This window comes from Mixophyes fleayi, chromosome 1, assembly GCF_038048845.1.
Source record: "Mixophyes fleayi isolate aMixFle1 chromosome 1, aMixFle1.hap1, whole genome shotgun sequence".
In the NCBI taxonomy this organism is placed as follows: domain Eukaryota; kingdom Metazoa; phylum Chordata; class Amphibia; order Anura; family Limnodynastidae; genus Mixophyes; species Mixophyes fleayi.
In genome coordinates, this window is record NC_134402.1 from 103,156,547 (window position 1) to 103,172,033 (window position 15,487).

The window sequence follows — 15,487 nt, forward strand, 5'->3', positions numbered from 1 at the left end:
TTTTATCTGTGACATTTAAATATTTAAACATTTTTCTTAATCTTTGTTGAAGTCAATTAAATGTTCTATATTTTTAAGAAGGGATTAGATAATTGAAGTTTGTATTCACTGCTGAAGCGCTAATGACTGCTTTCATGTTTTAATTCCAGCGGTAGCAAGGATGCATGTGGAGATTTCAGTATTACATGGATCCTTTCAAAAGTCTTTAGACATGAAATACAATCTTGATTTGGATTTGCCATATATAAATGTTCTTTTTATGTTCCCCTTTTTTATCTAGAATAAGTGTTATTACAGTTTTTGCTTTGTGGTGTTTTCTGATAACTTGTTGTTTTCAAATGTTGGCTATTTCCTCAAACTTGTAACTAGCCTTTGACATCGGTTTTCTTGAGATTAACCTGGTTTGAATCTGAATCTGTACAAAAATAACATTTTCATTTTTGAAAATTGACAGAACATTGGTTAATTGGCAAGGGATGCAAAATGAAAGTCTAGAAGTTGCCCATGTACGGACCCATCTGGCCACTGGGACTGAGTGGTATGATATAGATCCAATTTGGCCACACAATTCTGACAGCCCAATGTAGTTAGACCAGTGATTCCCAAACTTTTGCAGTTCGTGGCACCATTAGAGTCTCCAAATTTTTTCAAGGCACCCCTCCAAAATAATTACTGAGCAGTCCTGTTTTAGAAGTAGTTGGGTCAAAAAATTGTAATAAGTATTTAGGTCAGGACAGAAATACTTATTTAGTTGTATGCAAAAAATGCCCCCTCTGCATCCAGACACTCTGCCCCCTCTGCAGCCCTGTCATGAGGCCCCCCTCTGCTGTCCTCTGTCACGCTGCCCCCTCTGCAGCCCTCTGTCACGCTGCCCCCTCTGCTGCCCTCTGTCACGCTGCCCCCTCTGCTGCCCTCTGTCCCCCTCTGCTGCCCGCTGTCACGCTGTCCCCCTCTGCTGCCCTGTCACGCTGCCCCCCTCTGCTGCCCTCTGTCACGCTGTCCCCCTCTGGTGCCCACTGCACCCCTCTGCTGCCCTCTGTCACGCTGTCCCCCTCTGGTGCCCACTGCGCCCCTCTGCAGCCCTCTGTCACGCTGCCCCTTCTGCTGCCCGCTGTCCCCCTCTGCTGTTACAATCCTCTCACTCTGCCCCGCGCCAGCCATAAAAAAGAAAAAAAGAACACAAACTTACCAATCCGCGCAGAGCCGGGACCCAGCATCCACCTCTCTCCCCCACATCTGTCACTGAATATCGACGTCAGTGACAGCTGCGGGAAAGAGGAGTCTGCTGGGTCCCGGCGCCGCGCGGATTGGTAAGTTTGTGTTCTTTCTTTTTTTTTTTATGGCTGGCCCGCGACACCCCAGTGACAGCGCCGCGGCACCCCTGGGAGCCGCGGCGCACACTTTGGGAACCGCCGTCCTATACTGTCAATGGGAAACATTTTGCGGTAAAACACATTTCTAGGTGCACACCAAGCACTGTAATAGATGCAATTAAACACATATGTAATGAAAACAAATTTAAAATATAAGTGAAACTAAACCTTCCTTTCACAAATGTAAAAGTTAATAAAGGGAGTATACATTGAACCTTACAGTGTTTTATCATTTTATCCACTATGAGGTAAATGTATCAAGCTGAGAGTTTTCCGGCGGGTTTGAAAAATAGAGATGTTGCCTATAGCAACCAATCAGATTCTAGCTATCATTGTGTAGAATGTACTACATAAATGATAGCTAGAATCTGATTGGTTTTACAAACCCGCCGAAATCTCTCAGCCTGATACATTTACCCCTATGTGTATTTAGACCAGCAATTCCATAAAGTAGGTGCGGATTGATTTTCTGGGGGCAGTACCAAGACGAGAAAGTGGGTGTTCACACTGAGGTTTGTCTAATGCACAGATAGGCATTTATGTGCAAATAAAGAAGCAGGGAGCCTTTATCTGCTTCCCACAGTTCTATGCCCTGCTCTAACCTATTATCTGCTTATGTTATAAATATGATGGGAGCAGCTGGCTTCCTCGTTACATGACATCAAACTAGTGTTCTAAAATCAGTGTTTTGATTAGCCCAGCATATTTCCACCCAAAATGCATATTTTAGGATTTCTGTGTATGGGTGGCTCAGCTATGTAATACAGAAAATATCTACTTACCTTCTACGCTTTGCTTCCCTCTGTATCCTGCATCCACTTTCAGAGCTAACAGGCACTTTGGTTACTATGCAGGTGCATCAGCATAGTAACCTGACTCCCTGGAGGAATGTCCCACATTCAGTATTATATTTGCAACAGGTAAAAGCCCTGAATAGAAATGTGTCTGTCTGTCAGACATGACATGCTCACCACAGCTGAGAGGAGCATTATGGGTAAAGATACCCTTTAAACAACATCCTTTGCAGGAATACATTTAGTTATAATATTTTATTTAACTTAGGAAAAAGAGAGAAGATGCATGGAAATGTTTCCCAATGAAACAGACCAGGATTTTATCAAAGTAAATTTATTCACTGTATGTATACACTGGTTCTACCCAAAGTAGTAGGTTACCTTAACCTATGATGCCAAAATAATTAATTACTATATGCTATGTTATATAAGCAAAATATAAATGTAAAATAATGAGTGCATACAACCCATCTTAAAGCAAAACAATATTATGTAATTAGTATGAAGGAATATCAGCAGATGACTATTTAGACTATACATGTAATATACAGTGCATCTGGAAAGTATACACAGCGCTTCACTTTTTCCCCATTTTGTTATGTTACAGCCTGTCGGTGGTCTACAGACAATTCCTATGACTACATGCTTGGTTTGTGCTCTGACATGCACTGTCAAGTGTTGGACCTTATATAGACAGATGTGTGCCTTTGCAAATCATGTCCGATCAACTGAATTTACCGCAGGTGGACTCCAATTAAGCTGTAGGAACATCTCAAGGATGATCAGTGGAAACAGGATGCACCTAAGCTCAATTTTGAGCTTCATGGCAAAGGCTGTGAATACTTATGTACATGTTTTTTTATTTTTAATAAATTTGCAAAAATCTCCCAAAAACTTTTTCATGTTGTCATTATGGGGTATTGTGTGTAGAATTTTGAGGGGAAAAAGGAATTTATTTAATTTTGGAACAAGTGAAGCGCTGTGAATACTTTCTGGGATGCACTGTATTACCTCCAATACGAAGGTCACATATCACATGAACAAGTTTTACTTTGAAAGAGAGGGCCCATATGCTTTGTACTAAGTAAATATAATTATGGAAAGCTAATCAGCTATAAATAAAATGGTTTCCTATTAATTTAAACTACAGTCCAAAATAGTAAAAAACAAATGACAGGTTTTCCAGAAAAATCTATCCCAACATAGCTTGAAGTATTGTACTCACCATTTTAAAATGTAATCCTTTTTTGAAGCTTGGATAACTGAAGATCATATAGATGTGTAGCCATCAGCCAATAAACTAAGGGAGAGAAATCAGAGAAATATAATTACACTTTTAATAATTAACAAACTACTGCTTCCAAAAGCATTAACATAGGTAGTCAGTGGAGGATAAAGACCAACATGGGCCCTGGGTTGTAACATAATCATTTCTGTATGGTCACTCTGCATTTGTTAGTCACATGATTTGTAATTATTTTTGTTTATTATTGTGCTGATGACTGGGCCAGAGATATATTACTGTAATTGTACAGATGTTATCTGGGTGCAAACTTTTCAAAAACTTACATAGTGTAGTGAATAAAACAAAACCTAACTACATGTGTAGGTGTTACGAGACTTTTTGGGTGGCATGTTGCCACTTGCCTATAACAACTACAAGCAAGGTAGCAGGTTTTTGGAGGGAAGAAAAATGCAGAGACATACATATTCCTCTATGCCATCAACATACACTTAGCTTAACAGTTCTCACAAACACACAAATAAAGCATTCTGCATGGTGTCTATCAAAAGTAATAAGGTTTTTTCTACCAAGGGCCTAGGTGGCAAAATTGACATTGGGTAACATGTTGTGAATGCTGTCTCTTAACGAACGGTGATGAAATAGCAATCACAACTTCTCCCAAAACATTACTGGTTTTCATTTATCTCAAAAACACAAAACTAATGTAGCAATAAAGGTATGCCCACCAATTGTTGCTTATTAACACAAATACCAGTGTAAAACTAATTATACAGAATTGTGTAATATTAATTTAAAAAGGCAGAGGAAAATAACACACAATACAAATCTATACTTTGTATCCCACTAAAGATTGCAAGGTGTAAAATACAGCTTAAAACCTGAATTTATGTTTACTATGCTAATGAAAGCAGTTGCATTATTCCAGTTTGGTTTGTTATTTAAGACAATTATGGGTGTGGTGAGAATATATGTGAGAGTAAGCAAATCTCCTACAGGCAGTGCCTTGCTCATACAATACAATATTAACCCTTTTATCAAGAGGGGAGAATTGTCTTTCCTCAATCCTGTACCTGCAATTATGGAAAGGTGTCAGCACAGGACCACCAGAAACACAAGTGTCATCAGTTTAGGATTACTGGGATGGTGTAACACATTGCTAAAAAATTCTCATAACTTAACCTGGTATCAGCAATCAGGGGTAGATAGACCATAGATGAGCAATTACTAAGGGTAACTGGAGAAATTAGTTATGAGGAGAGGTTGTCTGAGTGGATTTGTTTACAATTTAGGATAAATGCTCATCTTCAAATATATTACATAGTTATGTTTAGGGCCCAAATTACAAAAAACCTCAGGAAATGTTTTTACACAAAGGGCATTTAGAACAAACATGTAATAATTCTCAGGGTAAAGTACTGGTGTAATCAGGGGCCATTAGGTCCAGCTGCAATGCTTCCACGAAGGCCTCTTGCTGATGGAGAGTGATATAAAAAAAAAAATAACAGTTTGGGTAATGCACTTCAAGTTTCAGCATAGTGTTGATTTTACTACTAATGTCATAGTATATTTTATATTAGTACAGCAAAATTACTGTAATAAATACATCAGTACCAATTTGCTTGATAGAAACCAAGGAAGTGCACAGTCAGCTGACTGAACATGGTGTGCACACAGGGAGAAAAGGCCAGAGGGCCATTACCATCAATGTAAAGCATGTGCGAGTTTATTATGATCTCCCATGGCCCCAATAACATGTTCATACTTGTCACCAACAACATCTTTTGATAGAATTTAAACTTAACAGACCAAACAAGTGACAGTACAAAATGTTGTAGCAGAGCTGTATTTAATCATACAGAAAAATTGACATACTTGGGTAAACAGACTGTTTGATACATTTACTATATGCTTTGCTTGCATTCATATAAAACAAGACGTTAAAACAATTGGTACTTCAAATGCACCATATTATTTTTTATTAGTTACTGCACAATATAGCTATTTATAGGCATTTAAATGGGACATTATTTTGTAGTGTCCAATTAAGGCTGCTATTATTTTGTTTCCCTAATAACCTTGGTCTGAATGTAACGAATTTACAAGCGTTTAATAACCAAAGTTGACAGTTTCCTTGGTTTGCTGAATAGTCTCAAATGATGCCTAATTTCTCTTTTTACTTTCGATGTCTCCATTCAGTTTATAACCAGCAAGAAAGCAATGTTTTTTTTTAATTAAAATGGCGCTCTGGAAGTCTGGAAGTTTATAATCAAAGCTGAAGTTCTCTCATATTTCCTGTTTACATGATTTTAGCAACCCATTTACTATGCATACTAGCAAAACTCAGCATTCTGGGAAATAGAAAGGTCTTTCCACCTACAGTCAGGTGTGGTCGAGGTACACAAAGTATTCTATTTGGGAGTACAAAATACTCAATCATACTTAAAGAAAAATGACTGTAGTATCACTGAGGATGGTATTTGATGTCATCCAATTTGGAAAACCAAAGGTTTAGAGACTCCCAGGCATTAAAATAATTTTATATAATTTTGCTCTCTTACATTTTTTCCCATACACTACATGGCTAAAAGTATGTGGATAACCCGCCTAATTAGTGTATTTGGTCATTTCAACACTACTGTCAACAGGTGCATACACTGAAGCATACAGCATAGTCAAACATTAGCAGTAGAATGGGTCGTACTGAAGAGCTCAGTGATTTCCAACATTCCACCTTTCCAACAAGTCAGAGCTAGGTTATTAGGCCACACAAGCTCACAGAAAGGGACCATGGAATATTGAAGCATGTAAAAATAGTATGGCCTCAGCTGCATCATTCTACATTACAGAGTTCCAAACTGCCTCTGGAAGCAACGTCAGCATATAAACTCTTCATGGGGAGAGTCATGGATTGGTAGCCGAGCAGCCACACACAAGCCTCAGATCACCATGCACAGTGCCTCTGGAGTGCCGAATCACACTTTACCTTCTAGTAGGCTGATAAAAAAAATTAATTTGGGTTTGGCGGATGTATTCTGCCAACTGTGAAGTATGGTGGAGGAGGAATAATGGTCTTGGCCTGGACCCCTTGGCTCCAGTGAAGGGGAATCTTAATACTACAGCATACAATGACAGTCTAAAGAATTGCATGCTTCCAACTTTGTGACAACAGTTTGAGGAAAGACCTTTCCTATTTCACAATGACAATGTAGACATGTGCAAAGTGTGGTGCAGAAAAACATTACCACAACGATTGGAAGTCAGGCCTTCTTGCCCAACATCAGTGCCCAACCTCACTAAGGTTCTTGCGGATGAGTGAATGCAACTCCCCACAGCTATGTTCCAAAATCTAGTGGAAAGCCTTCCCAGGAGAGTGGAGGCTGTTATAGCAGCAAATTGCTAGGGGGTAACCAACTTCATATTAATGCCCATAGTTTGGGAATGAGATGTTCAACAAACACATAAGGATGTGATATGTTTAGATGTCTGCATACTTCTGGCCATATAACTAATTCTCCCTCTCCCACTGCTGCTTCTTACCTCATATTAAAGAAGCGGGCATATGAGGGGGTGTCACTGACATTACATACAATTACCATGGCAAACCTCCTAATTGTCCTGACCTAGGAATGACAGTGCAAGTTTCAGGACAGTCTGTTCCACTATTGTCCTAAATGCTATGACATGTGTTTGGGGCAACCTAGCAGACCGGGCATGCCACTGGGGGACAGAACATGGCCAGACATAATGCACCCCCAGCGTCCAGGCAGGGGAAAGGGAAGAAGGGAGAGTGGAATGAAGCAAGATTTTTTCCCAGAACATTCTTGCGAGGCAATTAAAAGGGTTTGCCCTGCAAATTAAAGTGACTGACCTGCCACCAGGACGTGGCTGGCAGTTATTTCATGCCCTGCGGTAGTAATTAAAATATAGGTGAGTTTTTTCCCCCCTTTTCAGTTTCTTTATTATCCAGGAAAAATAGGGGCATTAGACGGATGGCCATGGTCATGGTCATTTGGTATTTTCAATTGGTAAGTAAAGGTATACTACAGAAACTCACAAAGCCTAGGGCGATGTCAACTCAGAATACAACCATGCTTCCATTACAAGATATATCTCAACCAATATAACTAGATTCTTGATTCAGTTTCAGAGCAGAATAAAAGTGTCACCAGTAATATCCTAATTACAACTTTTATCAGTTTACTAAACATACTTGAACTTAATTGCACAAAAGCACTCAACATTAGTAAGGTTTTTATGACACAGATTTTATAAACCGCTAAATATACATCATTGTAATCTAAACTGCCTCATCAGTTCTCACATAATATGTTTCTATTACCAGACCTTTTTCATTTAGCTAAATAATTAGCACATAGCTGTGATAGAATACTCACACTTTTCCCACTAGGCAAACCTTATAACGACTTGATTGCAACACGCAGTTGCCATTTCTTACAGCTAATGCTCTCACTGTTTGACATCCACTCATCACTTTCCTCTGCCTTGGGACAGCCAGCACATGTAAATGTCTACAAAAGTGGGACGTCAAATGTTTAGTGCAACAAGTTTACAATGTCTTCATTCAAACGTGTACCTATGGCACATTATAGAACCAAATGTGTATTGGTCTCCTATAAGATTGTTCCTGATAAATGCCTAATGTTTATTATATATGATGGGGGATGACAAACCAAGTAAAAAGTTACTTTAACAAACAATATTCACATGTACTGGCGGCGGACCTACATAGAGGTTTAAACAAATTAATGAAATGAATAAACCACAGTAGGATAATACAAACTGAAGACAATCAATAATGTTGTTAACAAAAATGGTGTACACCACAAATCCAACAGAATATTGATAATAGGCTGATTGCAGTCAATGCCAGTATTAATTAAGTTGAAATTATCAGAGAGGAGTATTATTATTAAGCTACTCATGAAAAATACCAAACACTGTAATTTGTTTGCAGTAATAATTGATAAGTGTGGCTTATGGTGGATGTACTTAAAACCAATGCACGAGACATACAGAGCCTGATGATGAGTTTAAAATACATCTGTTTGCGTACAGTAAATTGCGTGAATTTTCTCTGTGCAAGCCCTCAAAAGAATCTATGTCTTATGCAGATTTGCACACATTGATACTTGCACCTTCTTCTTTTCAGAAACTTGCTGTTTCTGAAAAGATGTGCCAGGGGAGGGCGTTCTACCGTAGGCAAGTACAGTAAAGTACACTTTGGCTCACATTACAAACACTACATGCTGGCTCTCACAGTGCAAGAGGCCTCCTCTCTAGAAATCTTAAAAAAAAAAAGACTCAAGACTTGCCTGTTTACTAAAGCATTTCATTAAGGCACCACTACTTTCATAATATCCAAATACTTAGCTCTCATTTCTCAATGCTGTTTATCTTTCATAAGTTTATTTTGGATCATGTGTTTTTATTCTGCAAAAAAAGTGCTTTCATTTCAGTCTTACTGGGAGTAAAGCACAATATAAAATTATTATTATAATAAGTGAAGTGCGGGTGTACATGGTGGTATGTCATAACCCCACTTCTCCTACTGCTTTCAAAGTAAAACTATTAAATTCCATTTACTTACATTTTCCATGCCGCCATTTCTAAATTACCACTTCGACTATTAATTATATGAATATATTTTTAAGGGGAATCTATTTAGAAAACAGATATAGCAAAAACAATTGGATAAATTAACCCCCTTACCTAAAAGTCTGCCACCCTTGTGTTAATTCTGTTCCTGTATGATCCCCATTACATACACCTCTATTTATACAGCTAATCATCAGCACCTTCTCATTCACATTGTCTCACAAATTCGGAGACATCCTCTCACTAAGTGACAGCCCTTCAGGTATAGCAGGGACAGCAGCTGCAGACAAGTTAAACACATTCAGTAGTGTTTCAATACATCAGGTAACTGATGTCAAGCCAGCTGCAGAACACAAAAAAAGAGCATATACTATAAAAATCATCTACATATTCTTAATGATGTATTTCTACATTCAAGAAGGACAGATTCAGCACTGCAAAAATATAACAACTGCATATAGGACGTGGGAAGCATTAGAACCCTAGCAACGGGAAAACAATGGGAAAATATAGTATTACCTGACACTGCCTATTGAATTATTAAATAGTGTTTGTTACTACATAGACCTGAAGAAAATAAGTGTATTCATTACATCCGGCCTCACATAACAATACTTGCGATGCCATGACAGCTGATTGCAAAAAGAACCTTGTGATTAAAACTTGATCATTCATATTCAAATCTATCCACACACAAACTTAAGCATAGGCATACATTAAAATATAAATAAATGTTAACAGGTCTGCAGGACTAAAAATGTGTATATACGTATACTTTATAGATTCAAGCCGACTGAAATCCTATAACATCCTTAAAGTGGCCTTTGACCCCAAGCTTAAATATGTACATGCTGCACAGATCTGGGTCAGAGGAAAAAAGGGGTCATTTACAACTGAAAAAAAAAAACTGTTCTAAAGCCAGATTAGTCTGGCCAACCCATCATCCTGAGTAAATAATTTGTCATCTCTCAAAATAATCTTGTCCCACTTGACATGAGCAGATAGGGATACTCCATGTGGAATGAGTAATGCGAAAAAATTGGTAACATTAAACGGTTAAGGACACATACAACTTACTGTATTCGTATATTAAACTGGACTGTTGTGTGTATGCCAGTGCAGTACAGATTTGATGTAAAACCTTTCAAAATCAGGTGTATCCACAAGATTGTAAAATTACAGGACAGGCAGCAAAAAGCCTGGAACAATTTTAACAAATTGGGAGCAAAAATGCAGATGAATAATAAACACTAGTAGATCATCTGTGAATATAATTTTAAGGACTATGCATAGAAATTCCCATTACATCTGTTATTTTCCAAATGGAATGTTCTCTGGAATTCGCTACTCTCCATTGTCAAAATAGAAATACAGAGAAGAAAGGGAAAACTTTTCTGGTCCTGGTAGAAATTCTATTATTTTAGTCCACAGATATTGGTAAAATGTCATAATTTGATATATGAAAAATGTTCTTCAATCCTACGCTCCACAAATGCTTTCCATGAAAGACTAATCTATCCTGTCAAATGCCTCCTCAGCATCATTGGTATCGTATGTGCCCTTGCAAAATACAGAACACGGCCTCCACTGCAATTGTGTTGTCTTGCTTATCTGAGCAGGATGAAGCCCACTTGATCTAAATGTATAAAAAGCAGGGGGTAAGTTCTTTAAAGACTTCACCATGACAAAATAGCTTTAGATCTACATTCAACAGGGAGATTGGTCTGTAGCTTCCACATTGCAATGGGTCTTTGCCTGATTTTGGAAAAATAGTTATTTGAGATTCTAGGGCTTATCTAGGAAAGTGGCTCTCATCTGATATTTGTTACTAATTCTTGGCTAATAGACATTTTGCAGCTGCTGAGATACATGAAGCCAGTTTCCTAGGGTATTTGTTAAGGTTTTGGGACAGATAACATAAGATAAAAAAAATTGTTTTGTGATTGGGGCATCAAGCATGTTATTTAGAAGTGTATGTCTACTGTCCCAGTAGGGTTCTATCACCAGATATGAACTAGTGTAACCCTGTGACTGCAATTTCTACAAAAACATCTTACCGAGTCTGACCAGGGCATAGTATCACCTATAATATATTTTGTAAGATGTTTCCTTTATCTTAGTTGAAATAGAACTTTTTGCTATTCCCAATCTTAGATCCTTCCAGACCTCTTTGTCTATTGGGGGACGGAGGACTCCTACCCTTTTTTTCCATGGTGTCTACATAAGAGAAAGGCAGAGTCAAGTAGACCATATATTAGAGAGATCACCCCCCTGCGAGTAGGTTACCATCTACAGGTCAGCTGAAACCTAAGTTGAGGGCAAAAAGGAACAGAAAATGTCTTATTTGGATAAGTTCGAATAATCTTACCATTTGGGAGGGGGGTGTTTGTTGGAGGCTTGTAGTGGATAGTCATTGGCCTTGTTTAACAATCCTGGCTGGAAAATCGGTACTTCCCCACATGGAAGTCATGGTGGAGACTGATGTGGAGAGATCAAATCTAAATGAAAATAGGTCCCAGATTTTTATGGAGAATTTCAGGTTTGGGAGTAATTTGGATGTAGTTGGTCTATGATTTTTGTGTTGACCCCACAAATGCGACAGGTTAGACCAGTTTAATAAATTAGACATAATAAGGCTGTACCCAAAGGAGCCACAATTTGAGAAAAATGAGCAGCTAGGTAATATATTTTTATATCTTGGAAGACTGCTGTTCCAATATAGCGCCAAGATATTTTATAGTCCCACTCTCTGCCCCAGTGGAGCTTACAATTTATGACCCATACCACACAGACACACACACTATTTATTCAGTAGCCAATTAACATGTTCTCTGAGTATTCCTCTAAGAACATACTTCACTGTTCCCAGTTAATTAAGGGTAACATGTCAACAGGGTCATATATGAACATGTTTATTTGTTTTTTTTTTCAATGTTAGATGAATACTCAGACAGAATATTTTTATTATAGCTCCAGGTCGACACTTTTGGGTAAAGTGTAGTCTGGCACACAGTGGCAAAACTACCATTGTCGTAGCAGGTGCGGTGCACCGGGCCCATGGAGATAATGGGGAACCATCAAGCTGTGGGCCCCGGTTCCCTCCTACCTGCATCAGGACCCACAGCTCGCTAGTTCTGCCTCTGCTGGAACATCTGGGATTAAGATACAAGGTAATAAATGTATGGTGTAAGACTGACTTTAGCTATAGCTTTGTATGGAACAGTGCAATAACCTTTGGATTTGTCAATTGCGGGATCTAGTGTCATGTTCAAATCCCCTCCTAGTATTAAGAATTAAACCATCAGTTTATTTAAGGTAGAAATTACCGACGGGGGTTGCCTTTAGAGTATGGGGGGGGGGGGGGGGGGGCAACAAATATAGATCTGCAAAATTCATTCACTGAAGCCCAATTGAAACCACCTTCGATGTCTGATGTGGGTTGCAGCAATGAAACCAGGAGGGGTAAGATCTGTTTTGAATTAAAAAGGGTTGTTATATTTAAAAGGAGTCTCTTGAACAAGACTATGTGGGATTTTTCTTTTGGTTAGGCAACTTAGTATTTTTCTACATTTTTCTGGAATCCCCTTACATTTAATAATGTAATTTTACATAATGTCATTTTTACATATTGGAATCTTACAAAGGTCCTACAGCACACATACACTGTGAATATCTTTCTGCTCAGTCAGATCAAAATTGCAATGTGCATGAATCAATCATTTTTTTACTTACTATGTGATTAAAAAAGATTGCATTTAAATTGATCAAATTGTAACTTGTGCGCCCTGATTCTATAATGAGTTACGATACCGGAACTTACAAAGGTTCTTCAGCTGGCTTTTTCTTCCCCACAGCTCTCATTTTCAGCAGGTGGATTATCTGCAAGGATGCCACCCCTACAATGCCATACTACAGCAAATGCCCAGATCAGCGTCTCCCCAGAGTTGGCAGTCGCAGATGCAGATCCGGTTCCTTAATGTAGGGGAATGTGCCTTCTCCTGTGGAGAATTTTCTCCTGTGGAGAATAAACTTCCTGACAAGGTCTGCAATAATGTCCAACAACCACAATCACTGCTCCTGGCTTTTTTAAGTATCCTTTCTGGCTGGGCAGTGCCGTCCTCTCCCTGTGACTGCTTCCCTCTGGTAACACCGATTATTATTTCCCTTTTGGCCTTGCTAGATGGACATGTGGTGACTGCTCAGCAAAGGGATGACATGCTGTGGTGGACTTCCTGCAATTCCTCTGCTGTGGCTGCATGTGTAGCTTGCAACACTTTCATCAGTAGGTCCTCTCCTCCAGCCCTTATGAGGGCTTACACTGATCAAAGCACATTTTCCAGTTGTGCTAAACATTAAATAGTCAAAACACAGTGTCTTAGGCCTTAGGAAAATAATTACTGTAGATTGTCAGTGTTCCACAAAATCCAAGAACTAGGTGGCCATGGTGAATAGAAAATACACCCTGGTGACCTGTCTATAGGGTGCATCTTGTCTTCCCAGGTCCGCTTGTATCTGTCCTTTGCCAGCCACAGGCACTGCAGGCAATTACTTCTGAAAAAGCTCCTAAGGTCTGGCCCTGGCTCCTTAGCCTTGAAGAAATGTATCACACCTAGACATAGGTGGGAATGATAATTCCATTTTGAAAACCAAAAAACACAGATAGATTCTGTACGTGAGAAGCACAGATATGCCTCTAGCATTAATGTATTAAAATACTGTTAACCTCATGAATTGTGTATTCATTTAAGAATGTAAAATATGTTATTAATTTTAAATATAACGATTAGATTAAGATAATATGTCATTTTATCCAGTTTATAGAAATATTTGATACTTTTATTACTGTTGGCAAGATCAATGCCTGTTATATAATATGTAATGGTCTAAAAATGGTTTCAAATTAATTGTATTTATTACCGTATATACTCGAGTATAAGCCGAGTTTTTCAGCACATTTTTTGTGCTGAAAAAGCCCTCCTCGGCTTATACTCGGGTGATGAAGATCCAGACCTCAATAAACAGTACTGAACGTCACTCGCGTTACAGGAGAGCTTCAACGTGTTGGACTGTGGCATCTATCGGGTGATCAGTCGTAGAAACAGCCAGTCTGACTAGGACTCCGGGTCCCTGCACAATCAGACGCTGTCCGAGGACACTGAGAGCTCTGCAGGAGACAGTAACTCTGTGTAAAATTCTGCAGGCTGTCAAAGAGACATGCGGGGGGAGGTGGAGCGGAATAGCAATGAGAGCGCAAACGGGAGAATGGGCTCGGTCCGAGTACCCTCCATATTCACAGATGAATGAGAAACTGTGTCTGACGAGCAGCACATGCATGATAAAATAAAGGATGGAATGAGCAACACACAACAATATGTACGAACGGACAGCCCCATTGCACCATGGTGGAGAGTGTCTGGATGCAGGTATGGGATCTTTTATGCAGAATTTTACACGTTAAAGCTCTCCTGTAACATGAAAAGGGTTCAGCATCTGGCTAATCGCTAAACTTACATTACAAGCTGCCCAATATGACGTTCAGAAATATATGAGACAGATATCAGACATTGAATAACACAGGTGTCACAATCACTGATGTGTGTAACTATTGCTAATGCTATTGGAGTGGTAGGACCAAACGGAGCTAGGAACTTTCCTTCATATGACTTTGTGTCTGGACGGCTATTATAGGCTGCGCACCCAATCTGAATCTTTGCTTGCAATCTTTAAAGAATACCGCGGACGGACTGAGCGCGGCTATCAAGAAATCGTGAGTTATACACTCCCAACACTGCTCTGCATTGTTCCTTATTGTTATGTCCTATACAGTTTGGAGCCTCCGGATATACCAACATTCCCTTCAGTACTGTTTATTGAGGTCTCTCAATTAATGTAATTTTACTGGTATCTATTTTTAATTTTTGAAATTTACTAGTAGCTGCTGCATTTCCCACCCTAGGCTTATACTCGAGTCAATAAGTTTTCCCAGTTTTTTGTGGTAAAATTAGGTACCTCGGCTTATATTCGGGTCGACTTATACTCGAGTATATACGGTATATTAAAAATAAATGACTATAACCACCAAGCCTATTAGTCCTGTACAATGCAGTTTAATCTACAAAATATACCAATCTAACATAGTCCAGAATACAAAACAGTGGTTTTTAATGTTTTCCTTACTAGATTGAATATTTAAGAATCAGCATTGTAACCTATTGTTAAGTTCTTTTCATAAAGAACCTTCTTTTGACCGTTTACTATTGCCGATGGGACCTGATTAGGAAGCTTGCTGTCCTTGATTATTCATGTGCTATATACATACTTGCCAACTTGCTGAAGTTGGCTTCCCGGGAGCCTGCCGGGGAGAGCTGGGCGTAATGGGGGCGGGGCTCCAAAATGTGCGACATTTTGGCCCCGCCCCTGTAATGTAATGACACAAACATTTGACAGTAGGGGGCAGG

At 39.0% G+C, this 15,487-nt stretch overlaps 1 protein-coding gene across 3 annotated transcripts in view; it reads right to left on the reverse strand.

The window, feature by feature from the left end:
* The window catches only part of FHIP1A (FHF complex subunit HOOK interacting protein 1A), a 199,410-nt gene that overhangs the window by 106,438 nt on the left and 77,485 nt on the right, over nucleotides 1-15,487 (reverse strand). For all 3 annotated transcript variants that reach the window (XM_075198819.1, XM_075198811.1, XM_075198802.1), the window contains one exon: nucleotides 3,393-3,467. The gene's annotated coding sequence lies outside the window, so the exon portion shown is untranslated. The remainder of the gene's footprint in view (nucleotides 1-3,392; nucleotides 3,468-15,487) is intronic.